Raw genomic sequence first — 15,235 nt, 5'->3', positions numbered from 1 at the left:
ATCAAAAGATGTCACAGACAAAGGAACGAAGAGGTGTTGAAGGTGGTGATATTATCTAAACGAAAGTGCTAATTAAGAATGGATGGCAGGACACTCAAGGTACAGCTCTAGTGGGGGTGGGGTGGAAAGACTGACAGGCATTAAAGGTATAGGTTTAAAAATAATTGAAATAGGTGGGAAAAGAAAAATCTATATAAATTATTGGAAAAAACAAAAGGGAGGGGGAAGAAACGGAAAGGGGGTGGGGATGGAGGAGGGAGTTCAAGATCTAAAGTTGTTGAATTCAATATTCAGTCCGGAAGGCTGTAAAGTGCCTAGTCGGAAGATGAGGTGCTATTCCTCCAGTTTGCGTTGGGCTTCACTGGAACAATGCAGCAAGCCAAGGACAGACATGTGGGCAAGAGAGCAGGGTGGAGTGTTAAAATGGCCTCCCCCTCCCCAACTTCTCTCCCCCCACCTTAAACCAGCTTATATTTCACCCCTCTCCTACTCAGTTCTGTTGAAGGGTCATGAGGACTCGAAACGTCAACTCTTTTATTCTCTGCCGATGCTGCCAGACCTGCTGAGTTTTTCCAGGTAATTCTGTTTTTGTTTTACAATCACAAATCTACAAGTAAAGATTTTCTTTTTAAAGTGCACAGTATGAAATCTTATCTTGTGAGGCTTGTGCTACCTTGTAATTGTGAAGATTAGCGTGCCGGACAGCTGTGCTTATTTCCTCAGCTCACAGGCAGACCTGTCCCTTTGTCCATTGGGACAACTGAGAAGGTGCAGAGCTGTTCCACAGGGCAACAGATGTCAGGGTGGAAGGGTTATCTCTGATGACCCCACTCTCAGACGTTGCCAATGGTGTTAGCAACAGAGATTCAGGAATTCCGTGCATTTGGAAGAATGGTAACACAGGGCTCTCTCAATATGAGGAGCATACATAAAAAAGATTAAGATGAGAGAAATAAAGCACATAATGGAAACAACTATTGAAGAGCAAAATGAAAAGAGCAGATAAATAATTTGTAAATAAATGCAGCGCGGAACCTAAACCTGCTGTATTGGGCCCAGTTTAAATGAAATTCGTGCAATAGTAAACAGACTGCTAAGGTCACTTGTATGGTATGTATTTAAATTTTGTGAATTGTAAATATTTTCCTCAGAAGCTGGAACAACACTGTTCTATAAAATACTTTACAATGCTCTTGACAAAAATGATAAGTTAACATCATTGAATATAGAGAATATTGCATATATTGTTTACATATGCAACTTTTGGAATTTTTTGAAAACATGTGTGTTTTTCCTCCAGCACTGTCTTTGGGCCTCTGTCTTTGCTGCTCTGAGTGCAGGCATTAGGGATGGAATCAACATCATCTGCGAGAGGTTGAAACTCTTATTCAATGTGTACATTAAAGATAAGAAGCATTCTAAAAGAGACTTGTGCAAATCGAAGGCTAGTTTCCAAGTTCATTCTACTGGCAGGAAACGCTGGCCGCCTGCTTGGAAACTGTAGGTGTGTTGCTCATACATACACCCACAGGGTGTGGATTCCTCCCCATGGCATGAACTCAGATAATCCATCCTTTGGTGTTACAGTAAAATAACTAAAACCGAAAACTGCTGTCTTTACCACAGTCAATAAAAAGACCATGGCTTTGGCCAGTTAAGTGAGCTGTTTTATCATGTGTGACAAAGAACTAGGTTGATTTTAACTCAGCATTTTTCACACAGGATCCTCTCAGCCATTCAGAAAGAATCCTTCAACTCCATTGGTCCAGGTGACACCTCAATCCAGATATTCCATCCCCAAACCAGTAAAATTATTATTTTTTTTAATTAAAAATTTTTGTAATTTCTATAAATATCAGTAAGATTATATTTTGCCATTTTTGTGGAGAGGGAGTAGGGATAAATATTTGTGTACGGGAACCTATCTGTATCACTGAATTGTGTTGACAATCAAGTGTTGAAAATCTGATGTAAAGTGATGGAGGATATCTATCATATGTTGGAGCTGAACCATCCCATATTATGTGAATGCAACCCTCTCAAGTACACCAGTTTCCTTATGCCGGTAATGTCAGGAAATAAAATATATAAAATTACTGACAGTAAGAATACACCATCTGTTGTAATATCACTTTATGCTACTCTGCCAAAACTAGCATCACCGAGGGAATCAAGGAGCGACTAGACAAATTTAATGTACAGTCTTTAGTTTCAAAAAAATATAATTTGTATATAGAGACCACCATTTAAATAAAAAATATTTTATTAATTTGACATTTAATTTTGGCAATTCTGTTGTTGAAAATTGCCTAAACCCAACACAGAATTATTTTTGAATACAACAATGCCTTTACTTTTCTAAATTAAAAATACAATTACATAATATATTATCCAACATTAATGCCAACCATCATGGCATTTTATTACCTTATGCTCCACTGAACAAAAGATGGCAACATAAAACCCCAGTGAACAAAATTCAAAATAAATTCAGTTAACAGGAACCTTGGTAATTGAACAGTCATTTAGAGGGACCATTGACTCAGGAAATTTAATAAGTGAATTCCTTAAGCAACCTAGCGGAAAAAGTACTAGTTTATGACGACAATTTACACTGAGTTTATTGCTTTAAAGGGCATGACTCTTGGCTAACATGGCAATGAATCTTTATTGGGTTAGTAGATCTAAGTACTTTAAACAAAATACATCTGTAGTTTGTTAGCTGGTGGCCGTGTCCCTTTGCAGTTTCACTTATTTCAAGTAGATGGCAAAATGTCTAATAAAATCCTCCTCTAGTTCCAACAACAACTCAGTGAGTAAATCCAATGCATAGTGCTGCTAAAACCATTACAGACCAGGAAGATCCCCATCTTTGGTAAGTTAACTGTTCACAGCCAGGGTGGTAGTAAGGAAAATCTCTGCCATTTCTGGTCACCGTTCACTTTGTGGGGACAACGTTGGACTCGGTCATAATGCAACCCCTGGTATAGCAATGCCACTACCTAGCTTCACACAGAAAGGAATGATCACTTGGCACAGATGAAACTGTACTGGAGAGTGAAGGAGAAAATTGGAGGTACGTAGAAAGTCTTCAATGTTATTACAATGTTCTGGAGACAGTCCTAAGAAACTCAGTTTTATAATCAAGTGTAACAGATAGACTGATCTGTGTAGACCTTCAGCAGTAGCCCATTGGAATCAATGCAGGCGCTTTGCATTGGTGCCTATTTAACAGCGGACTGGATAATAGGAGAATTTTCCGTACCACAGTGCTGTTCTTATTAAGAAGCTCCTGCTCATATTTGCTAATACTTTGAGCACTGGATTAATTATGTGTGCTTTAAAGTATGCTTTTTTATTATGTAACATTTTTAAAGCAGATTTGCAAGGTAATCAAGTCATTTATTTCAAAAGTTCTAAAATGTTTCTTTAACTGTTAAAAATAAACTAAATTTACAGAGGCTAAATATTCAAAGTTAAAGGAAGAAATTTTGCTCTTTAATAGTGGCAATCCAATAGCTTTTTCTCTTCACCGTCACTATCTTCCTCCAAGCCTATCTATTTAACTATAACCTTATCATCTTCTCCACTTCTCTTCAAAGCACCTTTGCATGTTTTATGAAAGGGATGAATGCACAGGAAATGTGCAATAAATTCATTCAGATAAACTGCATCTGGTTAACTGGTTGCTCCCCATTTATTCAAGTTTTGGCATGCTTTCACTTCTTATGCAAACATTTTGTAGAATGTATCTTGAGAGCAGTAGAACTCCCTGTGAACCCATGCCTCATCATCACAAAGAAAAAGATGAAATACTGTACCAGTAAACTTGCTGTCTGAATCAACACATGGGCTTGTCCTACTCCACCTTCCCAGAGTATTGCTTTCATTCCACATTGCAATTAAATAATTATTTCCATCTGTTGGTTGGCCTAGTTAATTCATTCCAAATGAGTGTTTTTTTTCTGGTTTGTTGACAATACCAGCTGCCACCATCAGCAGGTACTTGTCTTCAATGAAATTGCTAGAGTCTTTTAGCACTCAGTGAGGCCCCTCATCAGCACCAATATGTATTAAATTGCGCTTAGATTAGATGTACTTAAATTGCAGTAATACTGAAGCTGGCAACAATGTTACTGTACAATGTCTACTAGGGGTTTTGGTAACCATATAATTTTTGTGACTTAAACTACAATAATTATACATATTTTGCCAAAATGTCCCAATAGTCTAGCAATTCCAGTGCTCACTTCCAGAAGAAACACCCTCTCAACTTTTAACTTTAATTACCAACATTTTACTCTCTCATCTGTAATTATTTCAGCATTAAAGTTCAGGATATGAGGAAGGAAGAGACCTTTATAGGGTAAATTTAGTGATCCTGCACTCATGGTGGAGAACCATGCTCAAAGGGAGATGAACTCCACCCTGAAATCTGGCCTTGACAGACAGAAATTTGTCCAATTAATATGTTCACTTGAACCATATGTACAATTATTATTTACACTCATTCCAATTACTTGAAACCTCAGCCTAATTGATTAAGGAAGTAGAAAATTTGGGACAATGAAATCAGCATTGTCTCACAGATATCGTTAATCTAGAGGAAAATGTTATAAAGTATTTGCATATCAGCTGAGTTAATTGTAAGATTGATAGTTGGTACAAATATCAGGGCTACTGCACTACCCAAGGGTGGATTCCATTGTCAACAAAAGGTAGATTGCATATTAGCTAAATTAATTATTGAAAATTAAAGGGCTGATAAGTTTAATATCAGTTATAGAGAAGATCTTCAAAACAATGTTGAGGGATCTGATGATGAACATTGCAAAATAATAATTTGTTAAAGAACTGATTCAGCAAGTGGAACTCAGGCATGTCTAACCAGTTGAAGTTTTTCAAAGATGTTGCTGAGGTAGCAAAGGGTTGATATAGGAAACATAGGAAATAGGAGCAGGAGTAGGCCATTCGGCCCTTCAAGCTTGCTCTGCCATTCAATATGATCATGGCTGATCCTCTAACTCAATGCCGTACTCCCGCTCTCTCCCCATACCCCTTGATACCTTTAGAGTTTAGAAATCTATCTACTTCCTTCTTAAATATATTCAGTAACTTGGCCTCCACAGCCTCTGTGGTAGAGAATTCCACGGGTTCACCACCCTCTGAGTGAAGAAGTTTCTCTACATCTCAGTCCTAAATGGTCTACCCCGTATCCTGAGACTGTGACCCCTTGTCCTAGACCTCCCCCAGAGGAAATATCATCCTGTATCCAGTCTGTCCATCCCTGTCAGAATTTTATATGTTTCAATGAGATACCCTCTCATTCTTCTAAACTCCAGTGAATACAGGCCTAGTCAGCCCAACCTCTCCTCATACGACAATCCTGCCATCCCCAGGAATCAGTCTGGTGAACCTTTGCTGCACTCCCTCTATGGCAAGTATATCCTTTCTTAGGTAAGAAGACCAAAACTGCACGCAATACTCCTGATTACATATTTGGATTTTCAGAAAGGTTTTGGCAAGACACCACATCAACATTCTATGGATAATGTAAGGACTGTCAGAATAGCAGGTAAAATGTGACATTAAATGAATAACTGGCTTCAAAACAGGGAACAGAGGACAACTATAATTGGGAAAATTTCATGTTGGAAAGAGGTTATCAACTTATGAGCTGGGGTCAGTCTTGTGATGAAAGCTACATATATCTTCAAAACTTTTTAATGTATCTGTAATTTTTTTCTATGTGATTATCTGTAGTGTCCATATTTTTTCTGATATCTCATTAGTTATTTCTGTTTTTTAATTGGCTCAAATTCCACAAAAAGACCAAATACATGCCAAAGAAGAATTTCCTTTTCCAAAATTCCTGATTCACTGATCATCTTTTCGAAAAGCTAACAAAACAGTCAGTCACATGCAGCAAAATATGAGATATAACCATCATGATAATTGGCTGGCTGCATGACTAAACACCAGCCCCAGCTTCACACTCAAAGAGGAACACAGCTTTCATAACATCACTTCAAACCAGGAATTATTACAGGACTGAGCACTGGCCACCAAGTGCAATTGGGCAGAGAACCATACAAAATGCATACAAACTCCGTGTAAGATCCACTAGTATACATATATGAATTACTTGGATGAGAGTATTGCATACACGACCTCCAAGACTACAAAGGATCCCAAAATAGGGGTGAAAATAAAAAAGGACACTAGTATGGATTCTTTTAGGCAACTGGAGCAGAAAGTAATGAAGGCAGTTCAGTGTGAAGAAGAGTAAAATAATTGGTAAAAGGTGGAAGTATTGTGAAGTATTAGGAATTGTGGGGAGAGTATTGGTAGAATTTAAGAGTCAGTAGGCTGGTGGAATGCGTAGACATGCGGCAGATGAAATTTAATGCAGAGAATTGTGAACTGATGCATTTTGATAGGAAGAAATGAGGAATGGTAATATAAAATAAAGGGGACAATTTTACAGGGGGTATAGAAGTTTTAAAAAAATTCTTTCATGGCAACTCGGCGTCGCTGCCAAGGCCAACATTTGTTGCTCACCCCTAATTGACCCTGAGAAAGTGGTGCTGAGCCCCTTCCTTGAACTGCTGAAGTCCACCTGGTACAGGTAAACCCACAGGGCTGTTAGGAAGGCAGTTCCAGGACTTGATCCTATTACAGTGAAGGGACAGCAATATAGTTCCAAGTCAGCATGGTGTGTGGTTTGGAGGGGAACTTGCAGGTGGTGGTGTCTACTGCCCTTGTCCTTCTAGGCAGTAGAGGTCGTGGGCGTGGAAGGTGCTGCCGAAGAAAACTTGGTGAGTTGCTGCAGTGCATTTTGTAGATGGTGCACACTGCTGCTACTGTGCATCAGTGGTGGAGGGTGTGAATATTTAAGTTGGTGGATGGGGTGCCTTAGCAGGCTACTTTGTCCTGGATGGTGTCGAGCTTCTTGAGTGTTGTTGGAGCCGCACTTATTCAGGAAAGTGGAGAGTATTCCATCATACTCCTGACTTGTGCCTTGTAGATGGTGGACAGGCTTTGGGGAGTAAAGGGGTGAGTTTTTGCATCAGAATTTCTAGCCTCTGACCTGCTCTTGTAGCCACAGTATATATATATGGCTGGTCCAGTTCAATGGTAAGCCCCAGAATATTGATGCTTGGGGATTCAGTGATGGTAATGCCATTGAATGTCAAGGTGAGATGGTTAGATTCTCTCTTACATACATACAAACATACGAAATAGGAGAAGTAGGCCATTCGGCCTCTCAAGCCTGCTCTACCATTCAATAAGATTATGGCTGATCTTCTTGTGTGTCAAGTTCCACATTCCCATCTATCCCAGATAATTGGAGATGGTCATTGCTTAGCACTTGTGTGGCACGATTGTTGTTCGCCACTTATCAACCCATATCTAAATGCTATCCAGGCCTTGGTGCATATGGACATAGACTGCTCCAGTATCTGAGGAGTTGCAAATGGTGTTGAAGATTGCACAATCAGTGAACATCCCCACTTCTGACTGTATGATGGAAGTACGGTCATTGATGAAACAGCTGGAGATGGTTGGGCCCAGGATCCTACCCTGAGAAACTCCTGCAGAATGTCTTGGACTGAGATGACTGGCTTCCAGCAACCACAACTATCATATTTTGTGTTAGGTATGACTCCAACCAGCGTATGTTTTTCCCTTGGTTCCCATTGACTTCAATTTTGCCAGAGCTCCTTGATGCTACACTTGGTCAAATGTGGCCTTGATGTCAAGTGCAGTCACTCTCACCTCCCCTCTGAGCTCAGCTCTTTTATCTATGTTTGGATCAAGGCTGTAATGAGGTCAGGAGCACAATCTTCAGTACTATTGCTAGGATGTTGTCAGACCCCATAGCCTTTGTGGTATCCAGTGCCTTCAGCCATTTCTTAATATCTTAATATTGAATTGGCTGGGGACTGGCATCTGTGATCCTGGGGACCTCAGGAGGAGGTTAATGTGAACAGTTTAATGAGGGAATTTGTTCAAACACAAGTTGCACAAATCCAAATTATAAAGTTAAGCTGTAAGAGGTTAGATGGAAGGTCTTTTTACACAAAATGTAATAAACACACAGAAAACAGTAGCAAGACAAGGCCAGTGAAAGTCAACAGTTCCAAGAAGCAAATATTTGTATCTTTAGGGGCAGTTGCATAAGACAGAAATCACCAAAAATAAACCAATTTGTTGCCAAATGGCATCTTCAGGATTCTAAATGTTTCCATATTATGCTCTTACAAAAGTTATGAATAAACACCTAAATTTATCTTGTGACCGCTCTTAATCATCCAAACCTCATAATGCTCGGTACTGTGCACCTTCACCTGCACTACCACTACCGTGGAAACTCACAGCACCAAAGAACGCCATTTACCCTGTGATGCTTTTCCAGAAGAATCCAAACCTAATTCCAGGGTATTGCCATCTTCTCATATTTCCCTTTGTTTCAAATGGCACCCACTTCCAAATTATACAAAGTCATTGAGTATATTGCTAAAGCATTCTATTCTCCAGCAACCCTTTACATATTTATCTAATCTCTTTCCCCAATGACAAATTTAAATTGTTGACCCTCTTATTACTGATTCCCTAGACAAAGGAAACAGCCTTTCTTTATTTACCATGGCAAAACTTGCAAAATTTTAAAACCTCCATTTAGCTGTTTCTGCCACTGTGGAAATAGTCCCATTATTTCAAGTCTATTGTCCCCAGTATACATTTTAAGTTCATAAATAGTTAAAAAATTTAACTATTGTAACATTCAACAAAAGAGGTAGATTGAACCCCAAGAGATCATTTTTGATGGAAAATCAGAATTTGACTTTCTGCAAATCAGGAAGGCCACAACTTTATTTTTGCAGTGTTACCATTATTTTCAATGTGAATTGAATGTTGACATTGAAGCTGCCCAACAGTCGAATACACAACAAAAACAGAATTACCTGGAAAAACTCAGCAGGTCTGGCAGCATTGGCGGAGAAGAAAAGAGTTGACGTTTCGAGTCCTCATGACCCTTCAACAGAACTGAGTAATATTAGGAGAGGGGTGAAATATAAGTTGGTTTAAGGTGGGGGGTGGGGGGTGGGGGGAGAGAAGTTGGGGGGATGGGGGGGGGGGGTGGTTGTAGGGATAAGCAAGCAGTGATAGGAGCAGATAATCAAAAGATGTCACAGACAAAGGAACAAAGAGGTGTTGAAGGTGGTGATATTATCTAAGAGAATGTGCTAATTAAGAATGGATGGCAGGACACTCAAGGTACAGCTCTAGTGGGGGTGGGGTGGAAAGACTGACAGGGCATTACAGGTATAGATTTAAAAATAATGGAAATAGGTGGGAAAAGAAAAATCTATATAAATTATTGGAAAAAACAAAAGGGATGGGGAAGAAACGGAAAGGGGGTGGGGATGGAGGAGGGAGTTCAAGATCTAAAGTTGTTGAATTCAATATTCAGTCCGGAAGGCTGTAAAGTGCCTAGTCGGAAGATGAGGTGCTGTTCCTCCAGTTTGCGTTGGGCTTCACTGGAACAATGCAGCAAGCCAAGGACAGACATGTGGGCAAGAGAGCAGGGTGGAGTGTTAAAATGGCAAGCGACAGGGAGGTTTGGGTCTTTCTTGTGGACAGACCGCAGGTGTTCTGCAAAACGGTCGCCCAGTTTACGTTTGGTCTCTCCAATGTAGAGGAGACCGCATTGGGAGCAATGAATACAGTAGACTAAGTTAGGGGAAATGCAAGTGAAATGCTGCTTCACTTGAAAGGAGTGTTTGGGCCCTTGGACGGTGAGGAGAGGGGAAGTGAAGGGGCAGGTGTTGCATCTTCTGCGTGGGCATGGGGAAGTGCCATAGGTGGGGGTTGAGGAGTAGGGGGTGATGGAGGAGTGGACCAGGGTATCCCGGAGGGAACGATCCCTACGGAATGCCGCTGGGGGGGTGAAGGGAAGATGTGTTTGGTGGTGGCATCATTGGATTCACATGGTTCATCTCTGATACTTCCCTTCCTTGACCTCTCCGTCTCAATTTCTGGTGATAGACTGTCCACCAATATCCATTACAAGCCTACCGACTCCCACAGCTACCTTGACTACAGCTCCTCACACCCCACTTCCTGTAAGGACTCCATCCCATTCTCTCAGTTCCTTCGCCTCCGTCGCATCTGTTCTGATGATGCTACCTTCATAAACAGTTCCTCTGACATGTCCACCTTCTTCCTTAACCGAGGTTTTCCACCCATGGTGGTTGACAGGGCCCTCAACCGTGTCCGGCCCATCTCCCGCGCATCCGCCCTCACGTCTTCTCCTCCCTTCCAGAAACATGATAGGGTCCCCCTTGTCCTCACTTATCACCCCACCAGCCTACGCATTCAAAGGATCATCCTCCGCCATTTCTGCCAACTCCAGCATGATGCCACCACCAAACACATCTTCCCTTCACCCCCCAGGCGGCATTCCATAGGGATCGTTCCCTCCGGGACACCCTGGTCCACTCCTCCATCACCCCCTACTCCTCAACCCCCACCTATGGCACCTCCCCATGCCCACGTAGAAGATGCAACACCTGCCCCTTCACTTCCTCTCTCCTCACCGTCCAAGGGCCCAAACACTCCTTTCAAGTGAAGCAGCATTTCACTTGCATTTCCCCTAACTTAGTCTACTGCATTCATTGCTCCCAATGCGGTCTCCTCTACATTGGAGAGACCAAACGTAAACTGGGCGACCGCTTTGCAGAACACCTGCGGTCTGTCCGCAAGAAAGACCCAGACCTTCCTGTCGCTTGCCATTTTAACACTCCACCCTGCTCTCTTGCCCACATGTCTGTCCTTGGCTTGCTGCATTGTTCCAGTGAAGCCAACGCAAACTGGAGGAACAGCACCTCATCTTCCGACTAGGCACTTTACAGCCTTCTGGGCTGAATATTGAATTCAACAACTTTAGATCTTGAACGCCCTCCTCCATCCCCACCGCCTTTCCATTTCTTCCCCCTCCCTTTTGTCTTTTCCAATAATTTATATAGATTTTTCTTTTCCCACCTATTTCCATTATCTTTAAATCTATACCTTTAATGCCCTGTCAGTCTTTGCATCCCACCCGCACTAGAGCTGTACCTTGAGTGTCCTGCCATCCATTCTTAATTAGCACATTCGTTTAGATAATATCACCACCTTTAACACCTCTTTGTTCCTTTGTCTGTGACATCTTTTGATTATCTGCTCCTATCACTGCTTGCTTGTCCCTACAACCACCACCCCCCCAACTTCTCTCTCCCCAACCTCCCCCCCACCTTAAACCAGCTTATATTTCACCCCTCTCCTAATATTACTCAGTTCTGTTGAAGGGTCATGAGGACTCGAAACGTCAACTCTTTTCTTCTCCGCCAATGCTGCCAGAGCTGCTGAGTTTTTCCAGGTAATTCTGTTTTTGTTTTGGATTTCCAGCATCCGCAGTAGTTTTTTGTTTTTATCTCTGTGTCGAATACACAACTATTGTGTCACCACTCCACTGATAACAGAATTAAGTTGGAGCGTGTGATGTGGATTAGGTTTGACATTTTCTGTGATCTAGCAGCCAAAAGGCACGTCAGTAGCGCTGCCAAGTTTCAAATGTTAGTACTCCAGGTGGTTGCCAGATCTTACCATGTTGGAACAAATGTTTGTAATTACACGGAATCAATACTTGCAAATATTTGGAAAATAAGAATCTAAACCGGATAGAGGAGCAAAGGGATCTTGGGGTACAAACCACTAAAAGTAGTGGTGCAGGTTAACAAGGCCATTAAAAATAAGCAAACCAAGCACTAGGGTTTATTTCTAGAGGGATGGCATTATATGTAGAGAACATAGGACTTAGGAGCAGGAGGAGGCCATTTAGCCCTTTGAGCTTTTCTGCCATTCAATAAAATCATGGCTGATCTGGTTGTGGTCTCAACTCCACTTTCCTGTCTGCCCCCCATAACCTTTGACTCCAAAAATCTAACTCCGCCTATCAAAAATCTAACTCAGCCTTGAATAAATTCAATAACCCAGCCTCCACTGCTCTCTGGGGAAGAGAATTCGAAGTTATGCTAAACTTGAATTGAATCTTGGTTAGACCACACTGGAGTACTGTGTACAATTCTGGTTAACATATTCTTCTACCTCTTTCACATGGTAGTAGAGAAAAAAAACAAATCAAATATCAATATCTAAGCTATCTATCCAGACTAACGCTTCCAGTGTGACAATGCAGGTATCTTGTAGTTGCCTGTGAATTTTCTCAGAGCAGTGTTTGATGATGTGCTCCACAGTCACATGATGGGGATCTTTAATCTTCCATCTTCACAGAAGGTGGCAGCACCTACTATGACCGGTTCTTGAGACAGTTGATGGTTGCCCACTGTCTGAGGAAAGTTTGATCCTTTAGGTTCTAGTGTTGGGTTTTCTATAATAAATCCTTTGGTATGTCACAGTTCTTCCAAGCATTGCACATTGGTCATCAAGGCTGAGGAGGGGATTCCTGAAGGGCTTTGAAGATGGTCTAAATTGATCTTCTAGATTTGAATCTGGTTGGCTGTAGGTTGAACAAGTTAGCCTGGATTAGCATGTCTTTACTGATGTGGCAGTTGTATTCTCTGAAGATACAGATTCGCAGTGTAGGTGTGGCAGTGCAATATTTGCAAGGAAAGGCAGCCAGGGAGTTGGTGCCCATAAAAGTATACCGCTGATAATTCTCATAGTAGAGTTCAGCTGGACATCAACAGACTTGACATGTGGACTTGATAGCCATGCTAGAGATCAGTACTCCACTGTAGAGTACACCAGGGCATGTATGGCTGTACAGAGGGCTTAACTGTCTGCTCCCCATGTGGATTTGCAAGGTTCTCAATCATATTAATCCTACTCTTTAGCTTCTTCCCAAGGTTCTAGAGATGCGATCAAGTGTGACTCCTAATTGGGAGGGGTTCTTGGCATGGTTTAGCTCTGTTCCATAAAAGGAGAATTTCAGAGCTCAGTTCATTTAATGGATGTTGGGGTGGAAGGTTGATGTGATGGTTTTTGGTGGGTTTGGCCAAAGTCCTATTTGGCAGAAATAGGCCTCCACCCTTGTACATCTTTTGTCCTCAGTTGTGATCAGATTCTTGTTTTGCTTGGCTAAGGCAAAGTCATTAGCAAATAGTTTATAAAGATGTGGGACTTCTGTTGCAGGCAGACCACTGGTGCAAATGTTGAATAACAAGGGGACCAGGACATAATCCTGTGGTCATCCATTGTTTAGTGTGCTATATCTCTTTTTCTGATTGCCAGTGCAGACGCTTCAGTTGCTAAGCATGAAGATCATTGTTCTGCAAATTAAAACGGTAGAGAGCTTGAAAAACAGTCTATGCTTTCCTACAGTGTCCTACATCATCATATTGTAAAAAGGATATAGAGTCACTGGAATGATGAAAAATGATTAATGAGGGTGCCATAATGATAGGTATAACCTATGAGGAAAGGACCAACAAGCTGGGCCTCTCTTTCTTTGAAAAGAGAAGGCTGAGAGATGACATTATAGAGATCTTAAAAATATGAAAGGTTTTGATAGGATAGATACAAGGAATGTGTTTTCACTCGTGGAAAAGAGCAAAACTAGAGGCCATCAATATAGTCACCAATAAATCAAGTAGGGAGTCAGAAGAAATTTTTTTACCCAGAATGGTGAGAATGTGGAACTTGCTACCACAGGAAGTAGTTAAGGCAAAAAGTTTGATGTATTTAAAGGGAAGCTAGATAAGTGTATGAGGGAGATTAAGTTGTGGGAGGAGGCTCAAGTGGAACATACCCACTGGTATGGACTTTTTGGACAGCATGGCCAGTTTCTGTGTCATGTATTCTATGCAAAAATGCCAAAATTTAATTTGTTCACAAGATATGGCCAGAGCCCCCTCTCACATGAACAACTGCTGACCTATCACAGCTGTTCCAACCAAGCTCCACATGGAGGTATGCATTCATGGCCTTGTTCAACTCTTTTATTAAAGTTTCCTCAACCTGTGTCAGCTGTGCCTCCGACAGTGAATTACTGTTTGATCCCCATTTCTTTTGCTCCACCATTTGAGTCTCACAAATCCCATCATACCTGCCCCTACAGAACTCTCTACCAAAATCATACCTTGTTACCTCTCTTCCCACTGCCCTCTTTCTAAGCTTCTTATTCATCATGTCAATTTTGTCTACTATCATTGAGATTTTTCCGGCTCCCTAAAAAGTAGTTGCAGGGATTCATCTACATGAAGATTGCTATATGAATATAGGTTATTGAATAGGTCAGGGTTTGGGAATTCTGCGGTGTGTAACTCACCTCCTGACTCCCGAAACCTGTCCACCACAAGGCACAAGTCAGGAGTGTGATGGAATACTCTACACTTGCCTGGATGAGTGCTGTCCAACAACACTCAAGAAGCTTACGAACATATGAGTAAGGAGGAGTAGGCCACTTGGCTCCTCGAGTCTGCTCCGCCATTCAATAAGATCATGGCTGATCTGATTTTAACCTCAGCTCCACATTCCCACCTACCCCTGATAACCTTTCACCCCCTTTTCAGGAATCTATCTAGCTCTAACCTAAAAATATTCAGAGACTCTATTCCTCAAAAGGCAGTGGAAGCAGAGCTCCAAAGACTCGTGACCCTCAGAGAAAAGAATTCTCCTCATCTTTGTCTTAAATGGGTGACCCCTTATTTTTAAACAGCGACTCCTAGTTCTAGATTCTCCCACAAGTGGAAACATTCTTTCCACATTCACCCTGTCAAGTCCCCCCAGGACCTTATGTGTTTCAATCAAGTCGCTTCTTACTCTTCTAAAAACTCCAGTGGACACAAGCCCAGAATGTCCAGCCTTTCCTCATAAGAAAACCCATCCATTCCAGGTATTAGTCCAGTAAACCTTCTCTGAACTGCTTCCAACATATTTACATCCTTCCTTAAATAAGGAGACCAATACTGTACACAGTACTCCAGATGTGGTCTCATCAATGCCCTGTATAACTGAAACATAACCTCTACTTTTGTATTCAATTCCCCTCGCAATAAACAATGACATTCTATTAGTTTTCCTAATTACTTGCATCTGCATACTAACCTTTTTCAATTCATGCACGAGGATACCCAGGTCGCTCTGTAATCTCTCACCATTTTTATTCTTCCTGCCAAAATGAACAATTTCACATTTGCCCACATTATACTCCATTTGCCAGATATTT

The sequence above is a fragment of the Cetorhinus maximus genome, chromosome 16 (genome assembly GCF_964194155.1).
Source record: "Cetorhinus maximus chromosome 16, sCetMax3.hap1.1, whole genome shotgun sequence".
In the NCBI taxonomy this organism is placed as follows: Eukaryota; Metazoa; Chordata; class Chondrichthyes; order Lamniformes; family Cetorhinidae; genus Cetorhinus; species Cetorhinus maximus.
Note: the sequence above shows the minus strand (reverse complement) of the source record.